This window comes from Sorex araneus, chromosome 7, assembly GCF_027595985.1.
Source record: "Sorex araneus isolate mSorAra2 chromosome 7, mSorAra2.pri, whole genome shotgun sequence".
In the NCBI taxonomy this organism is placed as follows: Eukaryota; Metazoa; Chordata; class Mammalia; order Eulipotyphla; family Soricidae; genus Sorex; species Sorex araneus.
The window spans coordinates 37,764,564-37,789,388 of NC_073308.1; the positions used below are offsets into that span (position 1 = coordinate 37,764,564).

Sequence of the window (24,825 nt, forward strand, 5' to 3'; positions counted from 1 at the left end):
TTGCAACTCTCAGTGGGCCCTTTGCTTGGAGGGTTCAGAGGAGCCCCCCTCCACCTCCACTTTTTTTTTTTTTTTTGCTTTTTGGCTCACACCTGGCGATGCTCAGGGGTTCCTCCTGGCTCTGCACTCAGGAATTATTCCTGGCGGTGTTCAGGGGACCATATGGGATGCTGGGAATCGAACCCGGGTCGGCCGTGTGCAAGGCAAACGCCCTACCCGCTGTGCTATCGCTCCAGCCCCCTGCGCCTCCACTTGTAACCGCTCAGCAAGTCTGTTTCCCAGTTGCTTGTCCTATGTCTGCCCTAAGCGTGTTCCCTAGCTGTGGGGCGGGCTTCAGCCACCCGGAAAAGACAGGTCCCCCAGGATGCCGAGGCAAAGCCAGTGAATGGGAATAAGGGCTCTCTGGGGTGCCAGTGTCCTGTCTGGGCCCAGCTCCAGGCGCCTCGCTGTGGTTCTGTGGCAGGAACCCACGCGTTTCTCTTCAGCTCTCCTGTGTGGTTCTGTTTTCCCTCTTTATCAAACCAAGCCTGTCCCTCCACTTGCAAGGTGGTCCCACAGCTCTGACAGTCTGGCCTCTCCCTTGGTCTTGGGGCTCACCTCTTTTCTGGGGGGGGGGTGGGGTGGAACATGGGGGTTAGGTCACATCTGGTGGTACTCAGGGGTCACTTCCGGTGAGGCCAGGGTTGAACCCAGGATCAGCCGCCTGCCTGGTGAGCACCCCTGACCCTCTGTGCTGTCTCGGTTGTGGGGTTGCTGCTTTTTAAATTCCTCCTCCTTTGTTAGGGAGCCTTCAGGGGAACCGGAGGACCTTTGTGTCCTGACCCCGGGTGCGAGAGGCCCTGACAACCTGCATTCCCGGTGTTGCCAGGGTAGAGAGAGTGGCTCCTGGCCAGAGCTGGCTTGCACTCTGCTGTGTCTTACGGGGCAAAGTACGTGGTCGTCTGTCTGCAACGCGCGGATTTGTCAAAGCTATGATGCATCGCTTGAGAATGTCAAGGGTCTAGTGTACTTCTGTTGCCATAGAAACCAGTTCCCTGGTGACAGTGGGCTTAGCAACATCTCAGTGGTGTGATGCCCGTGGGCTCAGGCTCCGGTAATGGGCAGCGTGCGGTCCCCGGGAGGGCTGCAGCGCCTCAAGGACCAGCCTTGTCCTTCAGGCGGTCTCTGGGGTCTCTCTGAGCACCAGCAGGAGGCCTGGCTTGCTCAAGGACTAGGGAGGACAGTGAGCTTGTCAAGTGCTCCTGCACTTCCAGCCCTGGGCTGGCCCAAAGGCCGGTGGGCTCTGTGGTCAAAGCTCAGGGCCCACTTTCAGTGTGAGGGAGCAGGGATGGGGAGATGGACCGTCTCTTGTGTTTGATTCAGAACACATAGGCATTTCCCTCCAATAGATTTTACCAGGCAAATGAGTTAATACATGCTAACTGCTTAGAATGGCCTGGCTGGCGCTAAGTGCTCTATAAGTGTTACTATTATTGTTAGTAACGAAATTGCACTTAGCTCGGGGGTCCCTAGGAAAACAAATTTGCATTCCTTCCTGCAACTCCCTCACTCAGCTCAAAGATCAGCTGAGATAGAGCCTCAGGGCTGGAGAAGCCCTGGGCGGGAACTCCTCTTTCTGCAGGGGGGATTCCCCCCCCCCCAGTCCTGCCCTCCCTGGCTGTGTCTTTCCTCCTTTGGGAAGGCTGGAATGCTTGTCCTGTTTCTCCAGCTGCCCCTTAATAAAGCATCTCAGAGGGGTGTGCCTCTGCCGCGGGGCGGGAGGAGTAGAGGTCCCCCTCACCGTCACCGGGAAAGCCCGGGGCCTCAGCTGCGCAGTCTGAGCAGGTAGCCCGGCGCGGCGTGTCAGGACTGATCCCCACTGATGAGAAGTGGGCTTGTTCGGTGCAATTTCCATCTCATTTGTCTTTTCATTTGTAGCCTAAATTGGCCAATTTCATGGGGAATGTGCGTTGACTCTGGCAAGCGCATACAACAAATCAGTGTCCCCAGTAGCTGCGACGGAGACAGAGCCGGGCGGGGGTGGGGGGTGGGGGGTAGGGGAGAGAGCCCCTGTAGGAGAGGGCCCCTGTGTGCTAACAGCCCCGGGATGGGTCCAAAGGCTCTGTGTGTGTGTGTGTGTGTGTGTGTGTGTGTGTGTGTGTTGGGGGAGGGGGTGCCCCGGGTCCTTTCCACAGCCTGTGGGGAACACTGTAATGAGAAAGCTTCCTGAGGCCTGACACAGTTCCTTCCCTCCCTTCTTCACCAGCTCCCTCAGGCCTGCTCTGCTCTCACCGCCAGGGCCAGGGCCTGACTTGTTGGGCGTTGAGAGTGGCTGGGAGAAGGTGCCAGAGAGATAGTACAGCGGGGAGGGCACTTGCCTTGCACGCGTCTGAGCGGGCCTTAATCCTCAGCATCCCATTATGGTTCCCGCCAGTGATCCCCTGAATGCAGAGGCAGGAGTAAACCCTGAGCACTGGGGTAGGAGTTGATCTAGGGGTGTGTATAGTTATGCCCTGTGTGTACAGTTATGCCTTAATTCATCGCAGCGCACACTTAGAATTTGTGGGACCTCGGTCGTAAGGAGTCAGACCAGTGTTTTCCGGCATCATTATGCATCAGATTCCCCCGGGGGGCTTGTTCTCAAAGGCAGGGGTCGGGCCACCCTGGGGTGAGTGTGTTGTGGGGAAGTCTGTCCAGGAATCTGCATTTTTCACTTCTTCTTCCTCCTCCCGGGAGACGGGTGCTTCCTCAAGGACCGGCTAAGTGCCACCCTGCTGGGAACCAGCAGGGGCAGCTGGTGGCTGAGGGCTCCCAGATGTCCTTGGCAGGGAAGGCTAGAGGCTGGCTACGCCACAGCCCATAGGAAGCATCATCAGAACAGGGCGCACGGCAGTGGGCACTGAGGGGCCCACTCTGGGCTATGCAGGAGCAGGACAAGGGCAGGATCTCATGGGGTAGAGGGTTTCCAGCGAAGGGTCCCCTCTCGCCCTAGTGGAGGGCTTCCTGCTCCGGCCAGAGAAAGTTGGGTCTGGCAGAGGCAGGATCCCATGCCATGGCCTAATGACCCCACAGGGCCAGGGCCAGGGCCAGGGCCAGGGCATGCCTCCAGCAGCCCCTGCGAGTGGACAGGAAGAAGAAAGCCGGGGCTGAAGACTCGGTAGGAGAGGAGAGCCCCGAGGGGGCTGGTGGTGGCATTTCCAGAGAAAATGCCAGGGAGGCAGCGTGGCTGCGAGAGTGTGTGCGTGTGGGCACGGGAGGACTGAGACACAGGAAGTGGGCAGCGAAGTTATGGGGTGTGGGGAGAGGAAGGGCACAACATCTGGGGGCCATCGACTGCCCGCCAGCCCCCCCGCAAACACCAACGCATGTGATTCTCTCAATGATCCTCCAACAAGAATTCGCTTGACTGCGAAGACGCAGGGAAGGTCACCAACTTATCCAGGGCCACCCTTGCAATTTGAACTCAGGTCCATAAGGCTGAACCCCACGACCCTCTCCTATCCCCCACGGCTTCTCCCCTGCCCCTCCCCTCCCACCCACCAGTGACAGGTTAACTGAGAATGTAAGAAAACGCTGTTTCACACATTATCTGATTGGTCTCACACGGGCACACTGGGTTTGGTTTATGTTCCATTTTATGCGTGAAAAATTGACCTTCAGGTGAAGAATAATCTCGCGCAAACCAGAGTGATAGAACAGCGGGTAAGATGCTTGCCTCGCATGTGGCCAAACCACGTTTCGATCCCTGGCACCCTGTGCCCTGCCAGGAGTGATCCCTGAGCTCGGAGCCAGGAGTAAGCTGGGTGCGACCCAAACACCAAATAAGTGAATAAGTGACCTGCCCAGGGTAAGTAGCTGGGAAATGGGCTTCAGCACAAGCTGTAGGGTCCTTTGTTGGCTCTGATTCCTCGTCTGGACACCACCTGTCCCTGTCCTGTCTTGGAAATGCTGGAGTCACCATCAGAGCAGATTCATGGTGAGTAGAAACTGGTTGTCCCAAAGTCCTGTTGGGTGACTTCGGGAAGCAAGCCAGGAACGGTCACTGACTCCGTACCCCAGCATCTACCTGTGGAGTCCCCTGAGAGCCACAAATCATGTGGGAGAGGTGTGAGGGGGCAGCTGTGTTGGGGTATCTTAGCAGCAGCACCGGGAGCCCCCGGTCTGGCTTGCCATGTGCTTGGGGGTCTTCCCAAGGCAGCTGCTCCATACAAGCGTTCTTAGCCCCTCCTGCTTTCTCCTCTCTGCAATGGTTCCTGTGCTACCCACATCCGCCCTCATTAACCTGCAGCCGGGCGCCCCCCGAGCCCTTGCCACACACTCCGAGCACAAATGGGAACGCAGTTTGGATTATTCTGGGAGCTACTTGTTGTGTCTATGTGTGTTTCCTCGGATTATCCATTCTCTGCGCCCTGCCTTCCATCACCCCCCTAATGGAGAGGCAGGCTGCCGTGCCTGCCGGCTAGCATCCATCTCCCCAGCCTGCCCCTCTCACAGGCTATTAAGCTGCTGTTGCAAGATCGAGGAGGGGAGAAAAATGAAAACAGTGCACGGAGAGCAGCAGAGGGCAAATGGGACTCTCCTAGAAGCAGATCATTGATAAGTCAGGCTGAGAAGGGATGGCCTCAAGTTGGCAAAAGGGGAGCGCTCCCCAGCCCGGCGCCAGGCCAGGTACACCCACCTCCTCGCTCGGTGGTTCCTGCCTGCTGGGGGTCTCCTTGAAGAAGGGGCTCCCTGAAAAGCTGGGGTGCTCAGCCTCCAGGAAGAAAGGTCACTGAGGTCATGGCTGCCCTGGTCTCAAGGACAGAAGCAGCAGAGCTCCTCCCAGGGCATTGCAGGGGGGAAAGACAGAAGCATAGGAACACCAACCTATTATGGGCTTCCGGTCCCACTGCCCCCCGACAACCCTTGACTCCCTCTGGCCTGGTCTCCTCTGCAGAGTCTCTTCCTAGGTGCTTCTGATGCAGCTGCCATCCGCACCTTGTCTCTGGACAGACGACCTTGCTGACCTCAAGGGCCCGGTGAGTTCTCCTGCTCACCATCACGGCCTCCCTCCCCACCTCCGCTCCGTTGGCCCTTTCCTCCCTTCCCTGTAACTTCAAGAAACAGGCGGCCCCCTTTACAAAGATCATCTCTTCCCTTCCCTCCTCCTCCTGCTCAGGAGACTTAGGTCTATTCTTATCCTTGCCCCACCTTGGAGAGCCATAATTAAACGGCCAGGAATAAGGCTCAAGCTCCTACGTGAGGCCCCGAGTTCCATCCTCAACACTTCCCCGCAGCACAGCAGGGTCCAGGATCCAGCAGGAGACACAGCACACCTTCGGGGCATGGTCCTGGCACCCATCACCCACCTGCTCGACACAGAGTAGCCTCTGCTGACAAACCGCAGAGCTTGTCAGCACCTGCTTCGAATGCACAAGGCTTCGGCTCCCTGCCACAACCAGGGGGTCAGAATCAAAACGCCCTTCTCAACGCAGATCGAGTTTTTCCTAAGCCTGTGAGGTGCTCCTCAGCCTTTAACCTCCAGGAGCCCCTGAGGAGATCAGCTGGCTCCAAGCCCTTCCTTCTTAGGTCTGGGGAGACAGTTCAGGTGGTAAAACATAGGCAGGAGGTGCAGTTCGATCCCTGGCATTGCCAAGCCAGGCGTGATCCCGAATAAACACAGACAACTTTTCCTTCTCAGCACTCGCAGGCTCACCCCGGGGCTTGTCATGCCCTCAGCCAGCCTCTTCTTTCAGTGGAACCCAGTGGCCATCTCCTGCTCTCACCTTTTCTCTCCCTTCAATTTCCTCCCATGCCCAACTTCCGCTTGAATCCTTAGAACACTGGCCCGAACCCAGACCTGTCACCTCGTCTCCCCAACATTGGCCCCAGGTGCCCCCACGTGCCCGCCAGCCCCTTCTCCAACAGTTCAGCCTGGCTCCCCTCCCTGCGGGGCAAGGTGGCTCTTGAGAGTGGTCATGAGGGTCGAGAGGGGCAGGGCAGCTCCTACCCTCACCGGAAGACGCCTGCTGTGAAGGCGCATACTGTTGGCCAACGGGGCAGGTGGCCCTCGGCCCCGGGGGACAATCCCGACTCTGCTTTGGCTGCACCCTTGATCACAGAGAACTCAGACTTCGGAGTTGGAGAGCACAGCCTGAGGTCGGGAGAGGTCCCGAAGACCCTCGAGTCGGTCTGAACTCTCTGTGCCATTCCCACCAGATGAGGACCTGTTTGTCTCGAACATCCCCTGCGCGTTGGCATCCCCGTGCTCCTGAGCCCGGGCCTCCAAGCCCTGAAGCATCTCTGGTCCTCCAGGGCCACTTCCTGGATGAGCACCCCTCATCCCTCTGTCCCACAACGACCAATTTCGTTTGCTGCTCCCCTGTTCATGACTCGTAGGTGGGACACGCCTGGAGCAACGCCTGGCAGCTCAGCACCTCTCGCCCTCCCTCTCTGTTCCCTGGCACGGCCCTTGGCGCGACCCTGGCCTGGTTGAACACCGCAGGACGCATTTCCAAACTCTCCCTGGAAGTCACTCGCCCCGCATGTCCCGCGGGCCATGCGGTTGGCCCTCCTCACTCCCCTCTTCCAGGCAAAGGGGTGGCAGAGGCGCTGACCTCCTGGGCGCTGTGCCCACAGCATAGAGATCAGTCCAGCTTGTGGCACTTTCAAATCACTTCATCGTGTTTGGCTCTCCACACCTGAGGTTGAGAATTTCCAACAGCGCCACAAATCCTCCTTAATGAAATCTCCCCAGGTCCCTGCCGGAGGGCAGGAGCTCGGCTCCTCTGCCACCGCGCGCGCGCACAGTGGCTGGCTTTTCCACTGGGGGGCGGTGGGGGAGAAGCGTTTCCACAGCCAGACCAGTGACAGCTGGGAAGGGGGGTGGCGGTGACAAGAAGCAGGAGCTGGAAGGGCTTCTCTGCATTTTGATAAAATGAGCCACCTGCAAGTCAGATGCAAAACACCATGCAAATATGGCATATATTAATTTGGAAACAATAGCTTTGGGCATTTTCGGCACTAAAACACAGCTCTGTATGTGATCATATTTACTGTCCCAATTTTGCTTTTCTGATATTCCAAGTAAAACAGAAAGTGCAGTTATGTAAGATGCTGGGAGGGATTATTTCTCTGGTGGATGTGTCGGCACAGGGTAAATCAGATGTTTTGCTAGTACCTGTGTAAATAGTGATGGTATTTCGCCACATCCTCCTGACCAACACCAACTGGCCAACTACTCGTGCTGCGACCTTAGCTCACCAGAAACCAAGAAGCCTCCTTCGGTTGAGCCCTGTACAAGGAACAGCTGGTAGGTCTCTGTTCTAAACATGTAGAGCCCCTAGCAGTTGTGTGACCCTGGATGAACTACTATTCTTATAACCGAGATGATGCAAATGTACTTGGGTGGGTGAATGGTTAGCCAAACTGGCACATTCTGACTCAGCTACGAAAGAAACAAACTCAAGAGCGAGCAACGGGTGAACCTCAAGGAAATTATGCTGATGAAAAAAAGAGCCAAGAGCAAAAAGTTGTGTAACTCCTCTTGTATAAGTTTGTGGAGGAATATAATCCTAGCAATGGAAGAACCCGTCCGTGGGTGCCCAGGATGGGGGCACCTGGCTAAAAAGATGAGTGTGTGCTTGGTAGACACACGCAGAGATGGGCGATTAGGACAGGCCCTGCCAAGACCATGCTGGCTGCAGGCTGTGTTCTGGTGAGGGGCTGGACAAAGGGTACAGAGGACACCCTCATGCATTCCTTTGTCCTTCCAGTGAATCTATCTTTACAAGACAAAGCCAGACTGGAAAAGACACAATAGCTAATTCACAATCCACGAGAGCTACTACAATAGCTACATAATAGCACAATTTACAATAGCTGCAATCTGAAAACAACCCAAGTGTCTAACGAACAGAGGGTGGGATTAAGAAACTGTGGTACGTTTACACAGTGGACTACTACTCAGCTGTAAAAAAGATGAAATCATGCAACTTGTTGGTACTGGATGGATCTGGAGAGTATGGGATGTTGGTGGAGGGAAGCAGACACGCAGGTGCAGAATGTGGTGATGGAAATTTTAGGCATGAAACCATACATACCTAACAATTTTGTGAACTACAGTAGCACTGTAGCCCTGTCATCCCATTGTTCGATTTGCTCGAGCGGGACCCAGTAACATCTCCATTGTAAGACTTGTTGTTACTGTTTTTGGCATATCAAATACGCCACGGGGAGCTTGCCAGGTTCTGTCGTGTGGGTGGGATACTCTCGGTAGCTTGCCAGGCTCTCTGAGAGGAACGGAGGAATTGAACCCGGGTTGGCCGCGTGCAAGGCAAACGCCCTACCCTCTATGCTATCTCTCCAGTCAACTATAATGCTTAACATAAAATGCAAATAATACAATTTTTTTTTAAAAAAAGGACAAAGTTAAGGAAACAGACTCTAGTCGCCACAAACATTGGTTCCTTTGCGGTTGGACGAGTTCACACAAAGCCCTGGACACAGCACCCAGCCTGTGCACAGTGAACCTTCGCCCTAGGTGGTTGCTGCTCTGGGCCAGGCATGAGGAGCACCAGCAGGACATGTGCCCGTCTGATCCGGAGGAGCAAGCAGTGCAGCCCAGGGGAAGGCCCCGTCCAAGAGACCTGAAACCAAGTCCATGGCGTTGTGTACCCAATAGCTAGGGCAGCTCCGTGGAAGGCTCCTGCAAGCGCCATCTGCAGAACCCATCCCTGAGGCCCAGGAAGGAGAAAATGAAGGGGTCCAAGCAAGGAAGGTCCCAGGAGACCCTCAAGAACCAGGAACCCCTGGGCTGGCCGAGGAGCCAGAGTCAGTGGGCTTCATGGGAGGCAGAGAAGGGGGAGGGGGGAGAGGCTGTCAAAGTGGGCAGAGCTGAGCCAGGGAGGCTTGTGTCTCAAGAGTCCCAACACCGTCCCCGGCAGCAGGGACTGGGGTTCGTGGGACCTGTGTGCGCCACAGGCCCCACCACCCTCGCTCTTGCCTTGTTCGTTTCTCTATGATGCATTGGCGCTCTCCCGGGGGCACCCCAGGACAGCCTGAACACTCTTGTGCGTCGCTGGAAAGCAGAGGCCCCACAGGCTGTCACTCCTCCAGCACTCCATGGGTGGCACCCACGGGTGGCACCCAGCAGGCTCACCTGCCTCCACCCCATCTGGGCATCCTGAGATGCATTTGTCCTTCCTCTGCTAGATGGCGCGAGCCTGAGGCAGCCTTTCCTGCAGGCACGTGAGTATGAAGAGCAGGAAGCTGTGCTCCTGGCTGTCGGCCCAGGGCTGCAGGCAAGTCACTAAACCTCTCTGAGCTGCCAGAAAAAGTCTTCATACTCACATACCCCAGTTCCTTCACTGGGTGGTCCAAAGGACACAAGAGACCAATCACCAAGCATCTGCTCTACAGGGTTTTATGACAACCCAGAGGTGGAAGATGATGGCTATTGTTCCCCGAAGCACCCTCGGTCAAGGGGAGTCTATGCCTCCCCTCCGATAGGCACAGTTAATCTCCACCAAATCCCGGCAGAGTCCTGACTGTGCAAGCAAATGTGGGGTGACAAACAGGAAGAGGAGTCTCTTTGCTGGGAACACCGATGGCTCTGGTCGTCACGTCTACCAACCCACCCCTGACTTTTCCCTCGGGCTTTTCCCACGAAATTTTTGTTAATATTTTTGGCTTCTGGGCCACACCATGATGCTCAGGGGTTAGTCCTAGCTCTGCACTCAGGAATTTCTCCTGGCAGTGCTTGGGCAATCATGTGGGATGCTGAAATAGAACCCAGGTCAGGTGCGCGGAAAGCAAGTTGCCTACCCACTGTACTATCTTCACAGGTCTGATTTTCTTTTAAAATAAATATCCCAAGTGAGAGGGTTAAAGTGGCCCAGGCAAGATCTGAGGTACCTGAAGTGGAGGCTCTGAAGATGGGGAAGAGTGAGGAAATGAGGTGGTGTTTCGAAGAGAGGGGCCGGTGAGAGAGTGGACATGGGGGTGAAGAGGAGAGTGGGCAATGACCCTGGCAGACGGATCTGGTTGGAGGTGGCACCACTCACAAAGCAGCAAACCTGGAGAAAGTTCTAGAGGGGTGGAGAGGCAGGAAGAGGAAGAGAAGAAGAATCACAACTGTCTTGTCGTCATGCAAATTCTGAGATGTCTTGAGATATCTGGTGACACTGGGCAGGTGGGTGCAAAACCGTGGAGCTCAGATGAAAAGCTCAGTGTATGTTGGGGGGTCATGGGCATGTGGCTGAAAGTGGGAGTCACTCAGGAGATGGCCTTGGGTCAAGCCCGTGGGAAAAGAACACCCTGAACCAGACCACAGGGGCCTTCCATGCTGCAAGACTGGGCTGGGAAGGATGAGTCAGCAAAGGCGGCTTAGGAAGAACGAAAGAAGCCAAGAACACGGGGTCGGAGAAGCCAAGACAAAGAATGTGTGAGGAGAGAGGAGGCTTCTGAGCACCCCCAGTGCTGCAGCCTGGTGATGTGGGGAGCTGTTTCAGCAGTGAGGGTGGGGAGGAAGGCAGAGAGAAGGGGGAGGTGCAGAAATGAGAGTGCCAGGACCGCCAACTGTTTCGAGAAATCTGGCATGTGGGCTGGGGAATGAATGGCAAAAGAACCTGCTTTACAAGCACGAGACCACCAATCTGATCCCCGATGCCACCCACATGCGCCAAGCAAGGTCCCTCTAGAACTCCTGGTGGTGCAATGGTGCCTGTTGTCTCAGGAGCACCACAGCATCAGCTATAAGCTGACACCACAACCAAAGGCACAGCCACTAAAAAGGTGTGAGCTAGGGGTACAAGCTCCAGTGTGCACTGGGTGAGTGTCACAGCGACCCCTGACGTGCACCCCACCCCGGGGGTGGGTACTATGACCCTGTTTGCAGCAGCAGGAACAGAGGGAAAGACCTTTGGCTCGTCTGAGAAGAGAGATGGTGGGGACCGGAAGTGGAATCTGACTTGAGGAAGGTTGTTGAAGATTTTCGTGGGGCGGGAAGGATCCTAAACACACACCTGCAGTGGAACGTTGCCCTCTGTGCTGAAACAGGCAGGGGGAGAGGCTCAGGGCAGAGGCAGGTGTGTTTGGGGGTGGGGGGGACCAACTGCCCATGCTCCCGTTCCTTCTGCTTCTCTGTGAAGTGGGAAGTGAGGTCCTCGCTGAGAGAGAGGGTGGAGGTGGGGCTCGGGGCAGGAGGTGGGAAAGAGGAGAGGGAGATGCAGGAACACCAGGCACTTCTGAAGGATTCGTTGGGTTGATGGTGCTGAATTTTTTTTTTTTTTTTGCTTTTTGGGTCACACCCGGAGATGCACAGGGGTTACTCCTGGTTCTACACTCAGGAATTACTTCTGGCGGTGCTCAGGGGACCATGTGGGATGCTGGGATTCGAACCCAGGTCAGCCGCGTGCAAGGCAAACGCCCTACCCTAGCACCGCTATGCTATTGCTCCAGCCCCAATGGTGGTGAATTTTTAAAGCTACCAATCTGCCTGGTTTTGTGTCTGTTTTTCTAGGAGGTTCTGTTATCTGGATGCGGGCGGCTTGCATGCCGACAGTGACTAATCTGAACTGGGGCTTTTCACATGAGGGCAGTGCAGAGACGCCAGGTCCTGGGGAGTTTGAGGGCCGGAGGAAGAGTTCTAGAAGGACCTGGCTGAGAAGAGAAGGCAGATATGGGTGGCGGGCAGGAGGAGGAGCCGGTGGGTGCTGGTGGGATCCGGTGGGTGGATCCCATCTCAACCCCGTGAGGTCAGGGGTGTCTGTGCATGAGTCGCTCTGAGAGAAACTGCACCCCAGAGCCCCCCGGGGTGTTCTGCAGGGTGAAAGTTCGGGAACTCAGTGGGAGGGTCGTGAGAAGAGGTCTGAGAGCTGGCACGGGGCCAGAAGGCAGGAGCGACCTTCCTGTGACGCCCGCTCCAGCTCTCCCCTCCTGGGTCTGCGCTCTCTGGCCGAGAGGAGGCACTGGCTGAGCTGCAGCTTCCTGCCGAGGCGCCTGGAGGCTGGGGGCGTGCGCAGAGCAGTGGCCGTGCTGCCCACCAGGACCCTCCTGTCCCCGGGCCTGCCCTGGGCACCTGGGACGAGGCAGAGAGGACAGACAGACACTGGCTGCAGACCCAAGCCCAACCGCTGACAGAGAAGCCGAGTTCCTGAGCTTCAAGGCCAGAGGAGGGGCTCTGCTCCTCCGCACGGCAGCCCCTGAGACCCCCAACTCCGATCTGAAAACAGTCTCACCCCTTCTGAGGAGTAGTGGACAGCCACTCTTAGACGCCTCTCACAGGCCTGCTCCACATTTTCTCTGGGGCCAGCCCTTTCCCAGAGCTTCAGGCCCACCCACACCACTGACCTTGGGCCACCCCCTCTGGCAGGCTCCCTTCTCCCTGACCCGCGTGCTTAGAGACTGGCTGGCAGCCCCATCAGTCAGCTCCTCACTAAGCAGCGGCACTAGACCCCACGTGGGGATAGCATCTGCACTAAGTAGATGCTCAATAAATACTTACTGAAGACTTAGAGGCTCCTTAAATATTTAAAGAAGAAAGCCCTGCCGAGCCCACCAGGATTGTTGCCACTGCTCCTGTTTGAGTAGCTGATTAAGATTAACTTAGGAATTGCCTCTTCTGTGCCAAGAATGTGTCCAGGGAGAGCTGCTGTCATTTTCCCAGCCCTGGGATGGGCACTGGCTCAGAGGGGCTAGGAGCGGTTTTCATGGCCACAGAGCTGATGGCCTGTGGGTTCTAAGCCACAGTGCCCAGAACAGAAGGCTCTTCTCAGGACTAAGGAGTGTGTGTGTGTGTGTGTGTGTGTGTGTGTGTGTGCGCGCGCGTGCACATGTGCAGATGTGTGAATATGTGAGTGCACATGTGCATAAGTGTGCATATGAACACATATGAATGTGAATATGTATGTAGGTGTGTGAGAATGTGTGTGGGGTGAGTGTGTATGAGTGTGTGGAGGTGTGTGAGTGTGTGTGTATGTAAAGGGTGAGTGTGTATGTGTGAGTAGGTGTGAGTGTACGTGTGTGAGAGAGAGTGTGTGTCTCACAACAGCATCATCAGAAGATGGAAGAGAGGGAGCATGAGTGAGGGGAGCCGGCAGCCCTGGGGTGTTGGGGGGAGCACTGGGATAACCACAGCCTGGCAGAGAGGACATAGCTCACTTGCACTGGGGTGCTGGTTCCAGGCAGACAGGGCTGTCTCCACCCTCCCCAGCTCTGCATGTTAAGGGGGGTCCTTGCTTGGTCTTAGGCTTCCCCCCTTTGCCCCGGGAGCTGGCCAGGTAAGCTTTAGCAAAGAGGCAAAAGGGGTGCCCCTCACCCCTGAGACTACGGGGCTGGCTCTCCCGACCCCTCAGCAAGCCAGTGCTGGGCTGGGCTCTGTCTGGTGGGCTGTCGGGACCCCTCTGCCTCTGCGTCTCTCTGGGGGCAAAGGCTGCTGGCTCGGGCGGGGGGGTGCCCCTGTTCTCAGCCGTGGGAGCAGGCAGGAGGGTTTGAGCCCAGGAGCTCCCACCTGCACGGCGCCCACGGCTGTCAGCCCCCGTGCCCGCCCCGGGCTGACAGGTGAGCAGCTGTACTCTGCATCTGTCTGTCCATCTGTCTGCCTCCCAGGGCCCGGGAGAAAGCTGTTCAGAGGGGTCTGGCCTGGAGCCTCTTCCCCAGAATGCCGATCAGCCAGGACCAGGAGGGGCTGAGCCAACCCCCCACCCCTGTCTCACTGCCGGGCCCCTCTCACTACCCCATCCTTACCAGCATCCCCAGCCCGCGCTGCCAAGCTCTGCAAATCACGACACATGCCAATAAGTCATTAGAAACCAGAACGGCAAATGTGGGGTTGCCATGGAGACCTACATGGGAGCTGGCAGCCCCGGGGGCTGGCCCGTGGCTCAGGTGTGTTGCAGGGAGAGCTGGCAGAGGAGAGACTGCACACTTATATTGGGGTGCTGATCCCAGGCGGGCGGGGCTCGCTCCACCCCCACCCCCACCCCCACCCCCACCCCATTCGGGTTCTGCACGCTCCCACCTGTCAGTGTCAGCTGTGATCGGGGCAGCTGGGCCACAGGGCGATGGCCCACACCCCACTTCAGAGACCCCTGTCTCCTTTCTGCTGGACTGCTGGGATGAAGTCCCCTGCGGCTCCCCTGTCTGCTCAGGCTAAAGCTGCTGTGTTTTGAGAAACTGAGGCCAGAGAAGGGCAGGGGCAGGGCCCACACTCCTACTAAACACAAACCTGCTCCTGAGCTTGGAAGGTGCTTTCGCTTCCTCCCAGACCCTTGTAGAAGGGACACACATGGGCCACGGCTGACAACGGATGCCGGGCTAAGAGGATAGTTTCAGCCCTGGGGACTCCTGAAGAAGCAGCAGCAGCCAGGGCGGGGCCGGCCCACTTCCCCCAGGGGAAGCCTGACAGTTTCAGGTGGGCCTCCTGAAGCAGGAAGTGACGGTTTGTGGCTGGAGTGGGGTCAGGGGGCCGCTCCCCCCACAGCAGCCTCTACTCACTGCCCACTGCAGCTGGGATGCATCACACAGACAAATGTCCCTGTCTTACAGCCAAGAGGCCCAAAGTCCCAAATGGATCTCTCTGGGCTAAATCAAGGTTTCTGCGTGGCCGTGCCATCTGTGGAGGGTCCGGGAGAAAACATCTCCCGGCCTTTCCCTGCCCCTGGAACTGGCTCCTGGTTCCGTCCATCTCTAAAGCGGGTGAGGGTCAGGGAAGCCTCGCATCAGTGGGCCTGGGCCCATGGCGGGACGGGCTCAAGGATGATGTGCGCCACCCACGGAGAATGCAGGACTCCCTCTCGCTCAGACGGGAGCCTGACCCTCTCTCCCTTTGCTCCCTGTTTCCCCGCCAGATTCAGCTGCTGCAGCAAACGGGTCCTGACCCCATGAGCGAGTGACCCCGGTCTCCTCTCCCAGCTCCTCGCCTGCTAACCACTGTGCTGCTGCCCAGTTCAGAGAGGGGGTGACACCTTGCAGAGCACAGAGCTTGCAGGACCCTCCAGCTCACCCTGCCGGGTCCCCAGAGACCAGCTCCTGTGCTACGGCAGCCGTGGGACTCAGTGACCCCCTGACTACCCTCCATGCCACGGCCTCTTTACCCGATGCCTTATAGTACCTGCCTGGGCTGGATGGGCTGAATGACACAGCCCAGAGAAAGGTGCCCGGGTAGTAATCACAGCTCAGAGTATATGGTTTTATGCAAATGGCTCTGCTTTATTTCTCTGTCCCCCATATAAAGCGGCAGCTCATTCCCATTTCTACTCTACGGGACCTCCCCGGGGACCTGGGGAAGAAATGCGATGTGTTGGGAAAGCTATTCTTCAGAGGAGTGGCCCAGGGGAATCGCTAGAGAAGGAAGGAACGGTCACTGAGCCTGTTCTCCGGAGCAGCGTTCACACAGCTGAGCGAGGCGGTGGTGGGGTGAGGGCCGGGGTCCGACGGCAGCCACAGGGCTGGTTTCTGGCTCCGCCCTGTGTGTGGCCCCGAGCAGCTTGTTTAATGTTTCCCAGGTTCCATTTCCTCAGCTCTCTGTGACGCCCTGTGATTCCCCTGTGGATCTGTGATATAAACACAGCCAGGCTCCGGTCCCATTCTGGGCACGGATGGTGTCCGTGCTGACACTCACCACCCCAACTCTGTGGAGTGGAGGAAACTGAGGCTCAGCAAGGCCAAGTCAATGCCCAGGTGCCAAGCAGGCAGACTGTCGGCAGCTCCCACTGAGGGACCCCTGAGTGGTGAGCCTGGAGGAACAATGCACTGGTCCCCTACAGTGTCCCCGAGGTGACCGGGCCAGGGGTTTCAGAGCTGGGGGGGGGCAGAGAAGGGGAGGCCCTCTTTGGGAAATGGGGGGGTGCAGAGAGGGGAACCTGGAGAACTGGGAAGGGGACCAAAGGGCTTCAAAGGGCAGCAACCAGCTGGCCCAGCTGGAGACACAGAGAAGCAGGTTTCCGCCCTCAAAGGCTGCTCTCCCACCCCAATCGGATCCAGGGGAGGCCAGAAACCTGGATGTCATAAAGGTGCTGCTTAATCAAGGTGCTCGAGTAATAAAGGTGCTGTCCTTGGGGGTTTGCCCACTCGATGCTGACCATATGCCATGCCCCCCTCCTAGTATGGACACCCTTCAGCCTGTGAGCTCCCTGGGGAAAATCCCTCTGCCAACCCGAGCCCCCCCCACCCCCGCCACCCCCCATCCCCCGCCTGTTTCCCAGGCCAGGCCCGCAGCACCTCCTTGGGAAGCGCGCCCCGTATCCTCCCCCACAGCTCACAGCTCCGCTAACATTTATAGTCCGAATCACACAGTTTAGCACTCGGTTCTAAATACTGTCTGTATTGTTCCCTCCTTTCTCTTGGGAGTACAAGGTTTGCCTCCCCAGCCCGTCGGCAGCTTTGCTTACCAGTCAAGACGGAGCCTTCTGTTTCTCCGTGCCCCCAGCCCCCAACACCCCCAGTGGGGGTGCTGGCAGGCAAGTCCCCACTCACCTCACTAGCTGAGAACATTGCAATAGGGTGAAGGGCTGGGGCAGGACCCCGACCCTGGGGCCCGGCAAGGTCAGGTGGTGTCCCCCATCCCAACCCTGCACGGACTCTGGCTCCCCCTCAGGAGAGACGGTCTCCCCCAACTCTGGGGCTTCCCAGCAGGGACCCTGCCCCCTGGCCCCACAAAGGTTTTACCTGCCAGCTAAGCTTCTCGGCCAGGTTCCACACTTCCCTCCTCATACACTCCCCACCCGCTCATCCTCCTCTCTGCATCAGGTTGACTGGACCAGCCCCCAGGTGATTAATAATGAACTAAATCCACGGAAGGGCGGGATCCACTGGGCATTCCTGGTTGCTCAGGTCCCAGCACTTGGCCCAGATGTAGCCTGAAAAAAATTCTTGCTGACCAGAGGGCATAATTGACTGGGGCACAGAAGGTCCCAGGTACGATCCCCGGCCTCTCAGGGTCCCCGACCTCTAAGATAAAACCAGAAGCAAACAAGAAATGAAACCCTTGCTGGATGAAGAGGCACACCCTAGGCACACCCCAAGTCTGGTTATGGAGAAGGCAAACCTTCTTGAACCTTTGGCTGATCACCTCTGAACTTCCCCAGGAACTTTGAAGCCCAGGAGCCGCCGCTCCCGTCACCTCTGGGGCAGGGCGTTCAGAAGTAGGGGGGCACTACGGGAACAATGGCGTCATCTCCTCCCCATGCCCTATGTTCATGCTTCTACCTTACCCACCCGCCACCCCTCTCTGGGTCCTGCACTTTCTAGGTGTTACTAACTGCCCATCTGGGAATACTGAGACCCCCCCACAGCCAACCAGGCCCTCTCCGGCCCTTCTTCTGCCTCCCCCCTGCTTGCAGCCCCAAACGCTCTGGGGAAGCAGGCCCGAGGGTCCCCACTAAAGGCTCTGATTCCTGCATCGTCTATGGCTGTGACCCCCACCCCTGCACACAGCTACTCTGTCATAGGTGCCAGCAGCACCCACCTCTCCCTTAGTGGCACCCATACCTCCCTCAGTGCATCTGGACTCTGTCCTCTGCTCACTTCACCCCCCAAATCACCCAGAGCCCACAACAAGGGCCTGCAGCTGATTCTTGGTCCTGCATCCCCAAGGCCACTGGGTCCCGAGGTGCCTAGTGAGACAGAAGGAAAGGCACTGGCTTACAGAGACGAGGAAGAGCAAGAGGGGAGCCCCTGTCTGCAGGTCCCCAGAAGGGGAAGGAACCCCCGGTTCGGACAGGGCTCAGGGGAACTCAAACTGGAGGAACAGCAGAGACCGAGATACACCCCCCCGGGGGGTGGGAGGGAGCCCTGGGTCAGAGAGGGGTTTCCCACATGCAGACTGATCTCTCATATGTGGGATCTGAAGAAACCTCGTAGGAGAATATCAAATGCCCAACGGCAAAAGAAATGAAGAGCAGAGAACGGGACTTCAGTAGGAAGATGGCGCTGGGGCAGGGGTGAAGGGGTAAATTAGGGAAGGGGACACCAGGACCACAGTGGAGGGGGAAAGTGCCTGCCACAGACGCGGGCTGGGGTGTGCAAGGGAAGCTGGAGACACTGGTGTGGGTAGTGGACACTGGTAAAGGGAGGTGTTAGAAAAATAAATGCCCGGAACTCGGTCATAAATATCTTTGTAACTTTAAGGTTGGAGCAAACGTACAGCAGGTAGGGCACTTGCCTTGCATGCGGCTGGCCTGGGTTCGATCCCCGAGCCCCACCCCCGGCACAGCCTAGAGTAATTCCTGAGTGAGAGGCAGGAGCAACCCCTGAGCATGGCAAAACAAAACAAAACAAGAGATCTCTGTGCAAGACCACCTCCAAAGGCTCATCCTCCTGGGGACAGCCGGGACCATGTGGTAGAGCCGTTGGCCCAGATCCTGGCACCCAGGACGAGCTGCATGCCCGGGGGGTTGTGACGGCATGTGAGGTGCAGCTGCGAACGGGCACGACCCGGACACCCTCCACCTGCTCCTCATCTGGGAACTCACTTCAAACCCATCAAATGCCGAGCAGCAGGGAAGGTGTGGGTGGACGCGATGTGTAGACAAGCACCGTTCCAAACTGAACTGGCTCCACTCTCCTCCTCAACAGCAGCTCTCCCCCCGGTGTCCCCCCGGCCAGAGGACTGGACACTCTCGGTACTGGGAACAAGGGCTGAGGGGGCACATGAGCTCGGTGCAGCTGGTAGCTTCCAAGAGCAACCCCCCACAGCACCCCCTTGCAGGAGCCACAGCACCCCCTTGCAGGCGCCACAGCCCAGACACCCTCAGCACCCTCACCCCAACCGTTGCCGGGCCGATGCCTTTTCCAGCCTTGTCCCCCAAACCCACGGACAGACAGGCAGTGCCCTTCTATGCTCCCATGGTGCAGGACCGTGTCATTGCCACAGGACACTTCCAAGCCCTACCGGAAACAGCGACGCTTGAAGTGGTGCTTCACTCTCGCCCAAGCCCCTTATGTCGCCTGTGTCAGCTGACTTCCTGCTCACCCCCTGCAGATGCTATTACTCAGCCATTTTCAGATGAGGAGACCGAGAGGACGGGTGACTTGCCCAAGGTCACCCTAGCGGTGTGGCTCAGGAATCCTTGTTCTTACTCTGAACCCCTGGACAGTGGGGCAAGATCTGACCTGTGTCTGTTCAAGCAGCCGGGGTTTGAATAGACTTTGGGCCGAGTGTCCCCATCCTGGGCGCCTTCTTGGGTGCCCCCTGCAGCTCCACCCACTGCTCGCTGTCCAGCACCCCTTTCTCCACAAGCCTCTTGCCTTCTGGCTTTGGTTCCTCAGCGAATCTGCCTGATCCTCCTCCAGAGGATTGTTCCAGAGCCAAGTCCCCCTTCCCCACCCCATCCAGTCTCTTTGCTTCTCCTTACTCTAAGTCCCCCAGTCCAGTCCTGGCCCTGGAGTGCCCACAGAGCCCAGGTTTGCCCGAGGAGGCTGAGGACACCTGAGGACACTGACTCATTAGTGGCCAAGGAAGGATCAAGCTCCCCCGCCGCCTAACCCCACCGGAAACTGCAGACTTGGAGTAACCCCACCTGGCGCGTGCTGAGGGTGCCTGCCTGCCATGCCACACAGAGATGTGGTCGCATCAGAAGGAGCCATGGCCTTCCTGCCTCCTCTCCCAGCTCCTAGATCCTCCAGGAAGCCTTTCTGACCACTGAGAAATCTTCCTGGACAGCTAGGCATGATCCTATAGCCACATACTCTGCTTGGAGGATCAGGAAGCTCAGGAAGCTTCTGGGACATGTGGTCACCATGAAATCCATAGATGCTTGGACAGGTTACCCACAGTCAGACAGTCCAGTGCCAAATGATCTGTAGGAATCTGGGATTTCTAAACGGAGACCTTGGGGGACCTTGGGGACTTGTGAAGTGACTTTTTCCTCAATGGTTCGCAAGAGTCTCGGCTCTAAAGTAGGCATCTTCAGTTATTCATTTATATATATATTTATTTGGGGGAGGTTGGCTTTGTGATCATACCCAGCAATGCTCAGGGGTTTCTCCTGGCTCTGCACTCAGGATTACTCCTGATGGTGCTCGGGGAACCATATGGAGTGCCGGGGATCAAACCCGGGTCAGCTGCATGCAAAGGCAAACGCCCTACCGGCTGTACAATCGCTCCAGTCCAGCATCTTCAGTTAGGTCTTAGCAGGGTGCCTGCAAGACTGAAAGAGGTCATTTGTGGGAAGTTTCTCTGGGTGCTTGGGGGGGCCTCAATGACATGGGTATTGCTCCCTCTGTCTAAAGCTCTGGCTTACTCTCTGCGCCCCCAGGTCAAAGGTGAGTTAGGAACCGGTCCAGTCCCTGCTTTCAGGTCAGATGTGTCTTAAGGACAGGATGGCCCTGTGTTTGCGAGCTTTAGATTCCTGGAACAGTACAAGATGGGACTGTGATGTTAGAGGTTATCACTGCATCACTGTGAAGATGATGAAGACTCATTAGGATTGGACACACATGCACACATGTACGCACACGCAAACACACACAGTTCCCCCAAAGGATGGGTTTTGGAAACAGTCTGGCAGGCACAGAACACACAGGTTTAAAGTCCAGACTCAATTTTACTTCTGCTCTCATGTAACGGGTTTGCTTGCTGTACACCTGGCTCCCCAAATAGCTCTCAGTTCACAGTATAGGTGCTCAGTAAACTGTGGAATGGATGAAAGAATGAATTTTTAAGAAAAAGAATAGATTTTCTTTTTCCTTACAAATAGAAGCAAGGAGGTGGGGGATGAGGGGGGCAAATGGCAGGGTTCAGGGGCCATACCAGGGGCCAGCCGCTGCGAGGCCTGCCAAGTAGAGCCACTGGGGAGAGGGTGTCCACCATATGGAGGCCGGGGAGGGCACACGGGCTCAACTTGTGGCTTCAGATGCAGAGGGGGACGAAGGGACAAACTTAGGGACAGGCACCTGGAAGCCAGGGAGGCTGAGAGAGGAAGGAGGGGAGTGTGCAGGAAAGGGAGGCTCAGAGGCAGGAAGAGGAAGGAGAGGAGGGCAGGGGAGAGGAGGGGAAAGACGAGCAGGGAAGGAGAGAGGAGGGCTGGGAGAGGAAGGAGAGGAGTTTAGGGTAGAGGAAGGCAGACGAGAGGACGGCAGGGAGAGACAGGAGAGGACAGCAGGGGAGAGAAGGGCAGGGGAGAAAAGAGAGGAGGGCAGGGAAAAGGAGGGCAGGGGGGAGAGGAGAGGAGGGCAGGGGAGAGAGGAGAGGAGGGCAGGGGTGAGAGGAGATGAGGGCACAGGAAAAGGGGGCAGGAGAGAGAGGAGAGGAGGGCAGGGATGAGAGGAGAGGAGGGCAGGGACGAGAGGAGAGGAGGGCTCAGGAAAGGAGGGCAGGAGAAAGGAGAGGAGGGCAGGGATGAGAGGAGAGGAGGGCAGGAGAAAGGAGAGGAGGGCAGGTGGGGACAGAGATGAGGGGAGGGCAGGGGAGAGGAGAGGAGGGCAGGGGAGAGAGAGCAGGAGGGCGGCCTGCAGAAGGTGTGGGGGGTGGGGAGCTGTGCTGTCCCTGGGCACATGGCTCTGCAGGACCGAGCCCTGAGTGCGTGGCCCCTTGGTGTCTTGGGGGTCCTAGGGTGCTCCCAGACACCAGGTGTCAGCCAGCCCTTGGGCAGCTCTCAGTCCCCACAGCCCTAAGGCCTTAATTTCAGGTCTAAGTCCTGAGGTTCCCTCCCAGGTGTGGGGGGAGGAGGAGTCTGCAGAGCCCCCCAGGGAAGGGCCTGCAGCCTTCTCTCGCCATCACCAGGGTACCGACCCAGGCGGGAAGTGGGTCAGACCCTGCTGGGGAATCTCTGGCAAGAGGCTATGCACAGGGACGCCCCTGCCCCTGCCCTGAGCTCTCTCTTCCCGGGTCACCGGGAAGGGGACCCGGGCTTGCAGGGAAGAGGGGAGCCCCAGCCCACTGAGATGAGGTGGCCAAGCGGCAAGCTCCCCCGGCCCAGCCCTCGTAGGTCCTTTTCTTCCCCGCCCGGGGGCGGGGGGGGGGTCCCCCTTCCGCTGTCCACTGCTCCAACAGATGGGAGCTGCGGCAGCCCCGGGCCGCGCACAAAGCCCGGCTGACATTTTCCTTCTGCTCTGGGTGGGGAGGAGGTGGGGGCAGGGGGGGCGCACACACGTCCAGGGGCCGGGTCTCCTGCAGGGCAGCCCCGCGCCCGGGCGGGCTGGGCCCCTCGGCCCGCAGGACAGACGGCCCACCTGTGGCTGCCGCCCTCCGCCTGGGGTGGGGGGCTGCGGAGCCCCGACCGCCCCGGGCCCCCCAGTCCCCAGCCGCGGGCGGCCCCTCGCGCGCCCCGCCGTCCCTCGGCTTCCCAGACTTCGGACAGACGCCAAGGCCGTCCTGCCCGTGCGCAGGACCCCGAGCTCCGAGCCAGCGGCCGTCCCCGCGGCGCGGCCACGGCGCCCCCCGTCACGCCCGCCCGCACCCCTCCGCATCTCTGCCCAGCAACAGTTTGGGGTGCTCCGGGCCTCCGGGCAGGATGGAGGCCCCGCGCCCCTCCCCCGCGCGCGAGTCCGGAGCTTGCCGGCAGCCAGCCCCCCTTTCCCCGGCTCCTGCCCGCCGCGCCTCGCCCCTGCGGCCGCTTCCCCGCACCCCGCTCCCCTGCAGGCGGCCCCCCGGGCCCGCGGGGGGTCAGCCCCGAGCCGCACACTCACCCCGCGGGCGCCGTCTGGGCTCGGGGGAGCCACCGTCCGCCGCCGCGCCCCGTTCGCTGCAGCCCGGGCCGGGAGGCAGGTCCGCGCGCCACCGCCGGCGCAGCCCGGAGGGTCGGGGGCGCCCGCCCCGCCCCGAGGGGTCCTGGGAGGGGCCGGGGGCAGCGGCGCCGCGTCCCCGCCCGCGCCCCGCGCGCGTCGTGGCCCGAGGCTGGGCGCCCCCTCTGCGCGCTGCCGCCGCCGGGCACCGAGCAGGCCCCCGCGGCCCGCGCCCCCTCGCGCTCCGCGCCCCGCTCGCCGGCGCTCGCTGCTCCGCGGCTCTCCCAGCCTCCAGCCCGCTCCGGTCGCCTCCGCCCCGTCTGCAGGCCACGCCACCCCCTCCAGTCCCGCTGCCGTTTAACTCCTGAGTGGCCAGAGGCCCCTCTCCCCGACACGCACGCACCCCGCGGCCGGCGCTGGGCGGGGCCCCGGCTGAAGCTGTAGGGTAGAGACGGCTGGGGAGGGGGCGGCCGCGGGGGTGTTCTCTGGCGAGGCTTCTCTGCTGGAGAGGGGCCCTGCGCCTGGTTTGAGCCGAGAATGGGGTGCCCTTCGGGCGTTGCTCGCCCCCTTTTGCGAAGGCCAGGGGGGACAGATGGGGAAACACGTTTAGACGGGCCGAGGCCCCAGCACCTGCACCTAAGGCCAGTTTCCTGACTCAGAGCGCAGAGCTGGCAGAGAATCAGCCCCCCTCCCCTCCGTGGGCTCTTGGCGCCTTAAAGAATGGGGCGGGTCATCCCAGCATGGCCTGAGGTGGGCAGCACTGGCTTCGGGCAAGGCCCCATCCTGGCCCTCAGCAAAGGATGTGAATGTCCAAGTGTCGGCCAGGAACTGTCCAGCCACCTAGGGGCAGGCTTTGGGGGACTAGGTTGGCATGAGGGACACCTGGAAAGTCTGGGTGCCATTGGTTGGAGCTTAGGAGAGTGAAGGGGTCCTTATGCGGTCTGGGCTCAGGGACCCCATGCTTTAGCCGGGCATTGAGGGAACCACGCGGAAACAGTGTAGCACGCTGAGCTCAGTGGCAGCCACACCAAACGGGCCTGGGAAGCCACAACTGGGGTGTGGGCAAGGAGAGCCCAGAGTATGGGGAGTGGTGCTAGGAGGGGCCTCCACCCAGCGTCCCCGCCTGGGATCTGCGCTCAGTGACTCCTCTGAGCTCTGGCCAGACCCCAAAAAAGCGCTTCCTGGCTTTCCCCAAGGGCATAGCCCTTTGGAGACTCCATGCCTGGGGGCTTTTGTGCGGCTGGCTCTGTGGCCTGTGATTTCTGTCTGCAGGAGGGGTTCTCCCCTCGGCGTGTTCTAGAAGCAGGTATTCAGTTCCCAGTGTACCTCTCAAACGGCCGTGGCACCCCTGCCTCCCCCGTGCCGAGGGGCATAATGGCCTGAAGGAGTTTAGAGGGACTAGTTGGAACTCTATGAAACACACTCGAACATTTCAAGGCAATGAAAGTGCCATAGAAATACAGAAAGAAAAAAGCCATTATGGGCCCGGGTTATTTGTGGCAGGTTTTATGGAGGAGTTGAGCTTCCAGCTGAGCCCAGATGGAGAGATGGGGTTTGAACTGGCAGAGAGAACGGGGGCCGGCGGAGGCTGGGAAGTGGAGGCGAGCAGGGAAGTGTGGGCCATCTGCAGGGCCGGGGAAGGGCAGGGTACCGAGAGAGAGCTGCTGCTAGGTGCCAGGCCACACAGCTCATCTCCAAGTTGATGCTTCTTTTTTTTCCCCAGTCATTGATTTTTTTCTTTTCCCTGCCCCTCTGTCTTCCCTTCATTATTGTTGCGATGCTGGGCAAGCTAAGGTGGGCAAAGCGGGGGAGGGGGTACACATTCTTGGTGCTCGTACATTCACAGCTGAGGTGTTCACAAAGTGCTCACCAGGCTCAGTGCTCCTTTGTTATTAAATGTTTTAAATTAATTTTGCTTTGGGACCAGTGCTCAGGGCTTACTCCTGGCTCTGTGCTTAGGGATCACACCTGGTGGGGCTCAGGGGGCTATAGTGGTGCCAGGGATGGAGCAGGTACGAGGCAAGCGCCCTCCCCGTTGTACTATCTCTCCAGCCTTGTCCTCCTTTAGCCCCTGTGCTTGTACACATGTTCGCGGGGTCTCACACTCGGCTTTTACGGTGCTTGCACAGCCTGTAGAAGTCCAGGGCGTCAGGTCCAGGCAGGTCCAGGGTGTCACAGACAGCAGAGCTATCAGGCTGCAAC

The 24,825-nt window shown here is 58.6% G+C and overlaps 1 protein-coding gene across 1 annotated transcript in view; it reads right to left on the reverse strand.

The window, feature by feature from the left end:
* The window catches only part of LRRN2 (leucine rich repeat neuronal 2), a 58,516-nt gene extending 35,535 nt beyond the window's left edge, over nucleotides 1-22,981 (reverse strand). The window contains exon 1 of the mRNA XM_055144956.1: nucleotides 22,588-22,981. The gene's annotated coding sequence lies outside the window, so the exon portion shown is untranslated. The remainder of the gene's footprint in view (nucleotides 1-22,587) is intronic.
* Nucleotides 22,982-24,825: the final 1,844 nt, after the last annotated feature.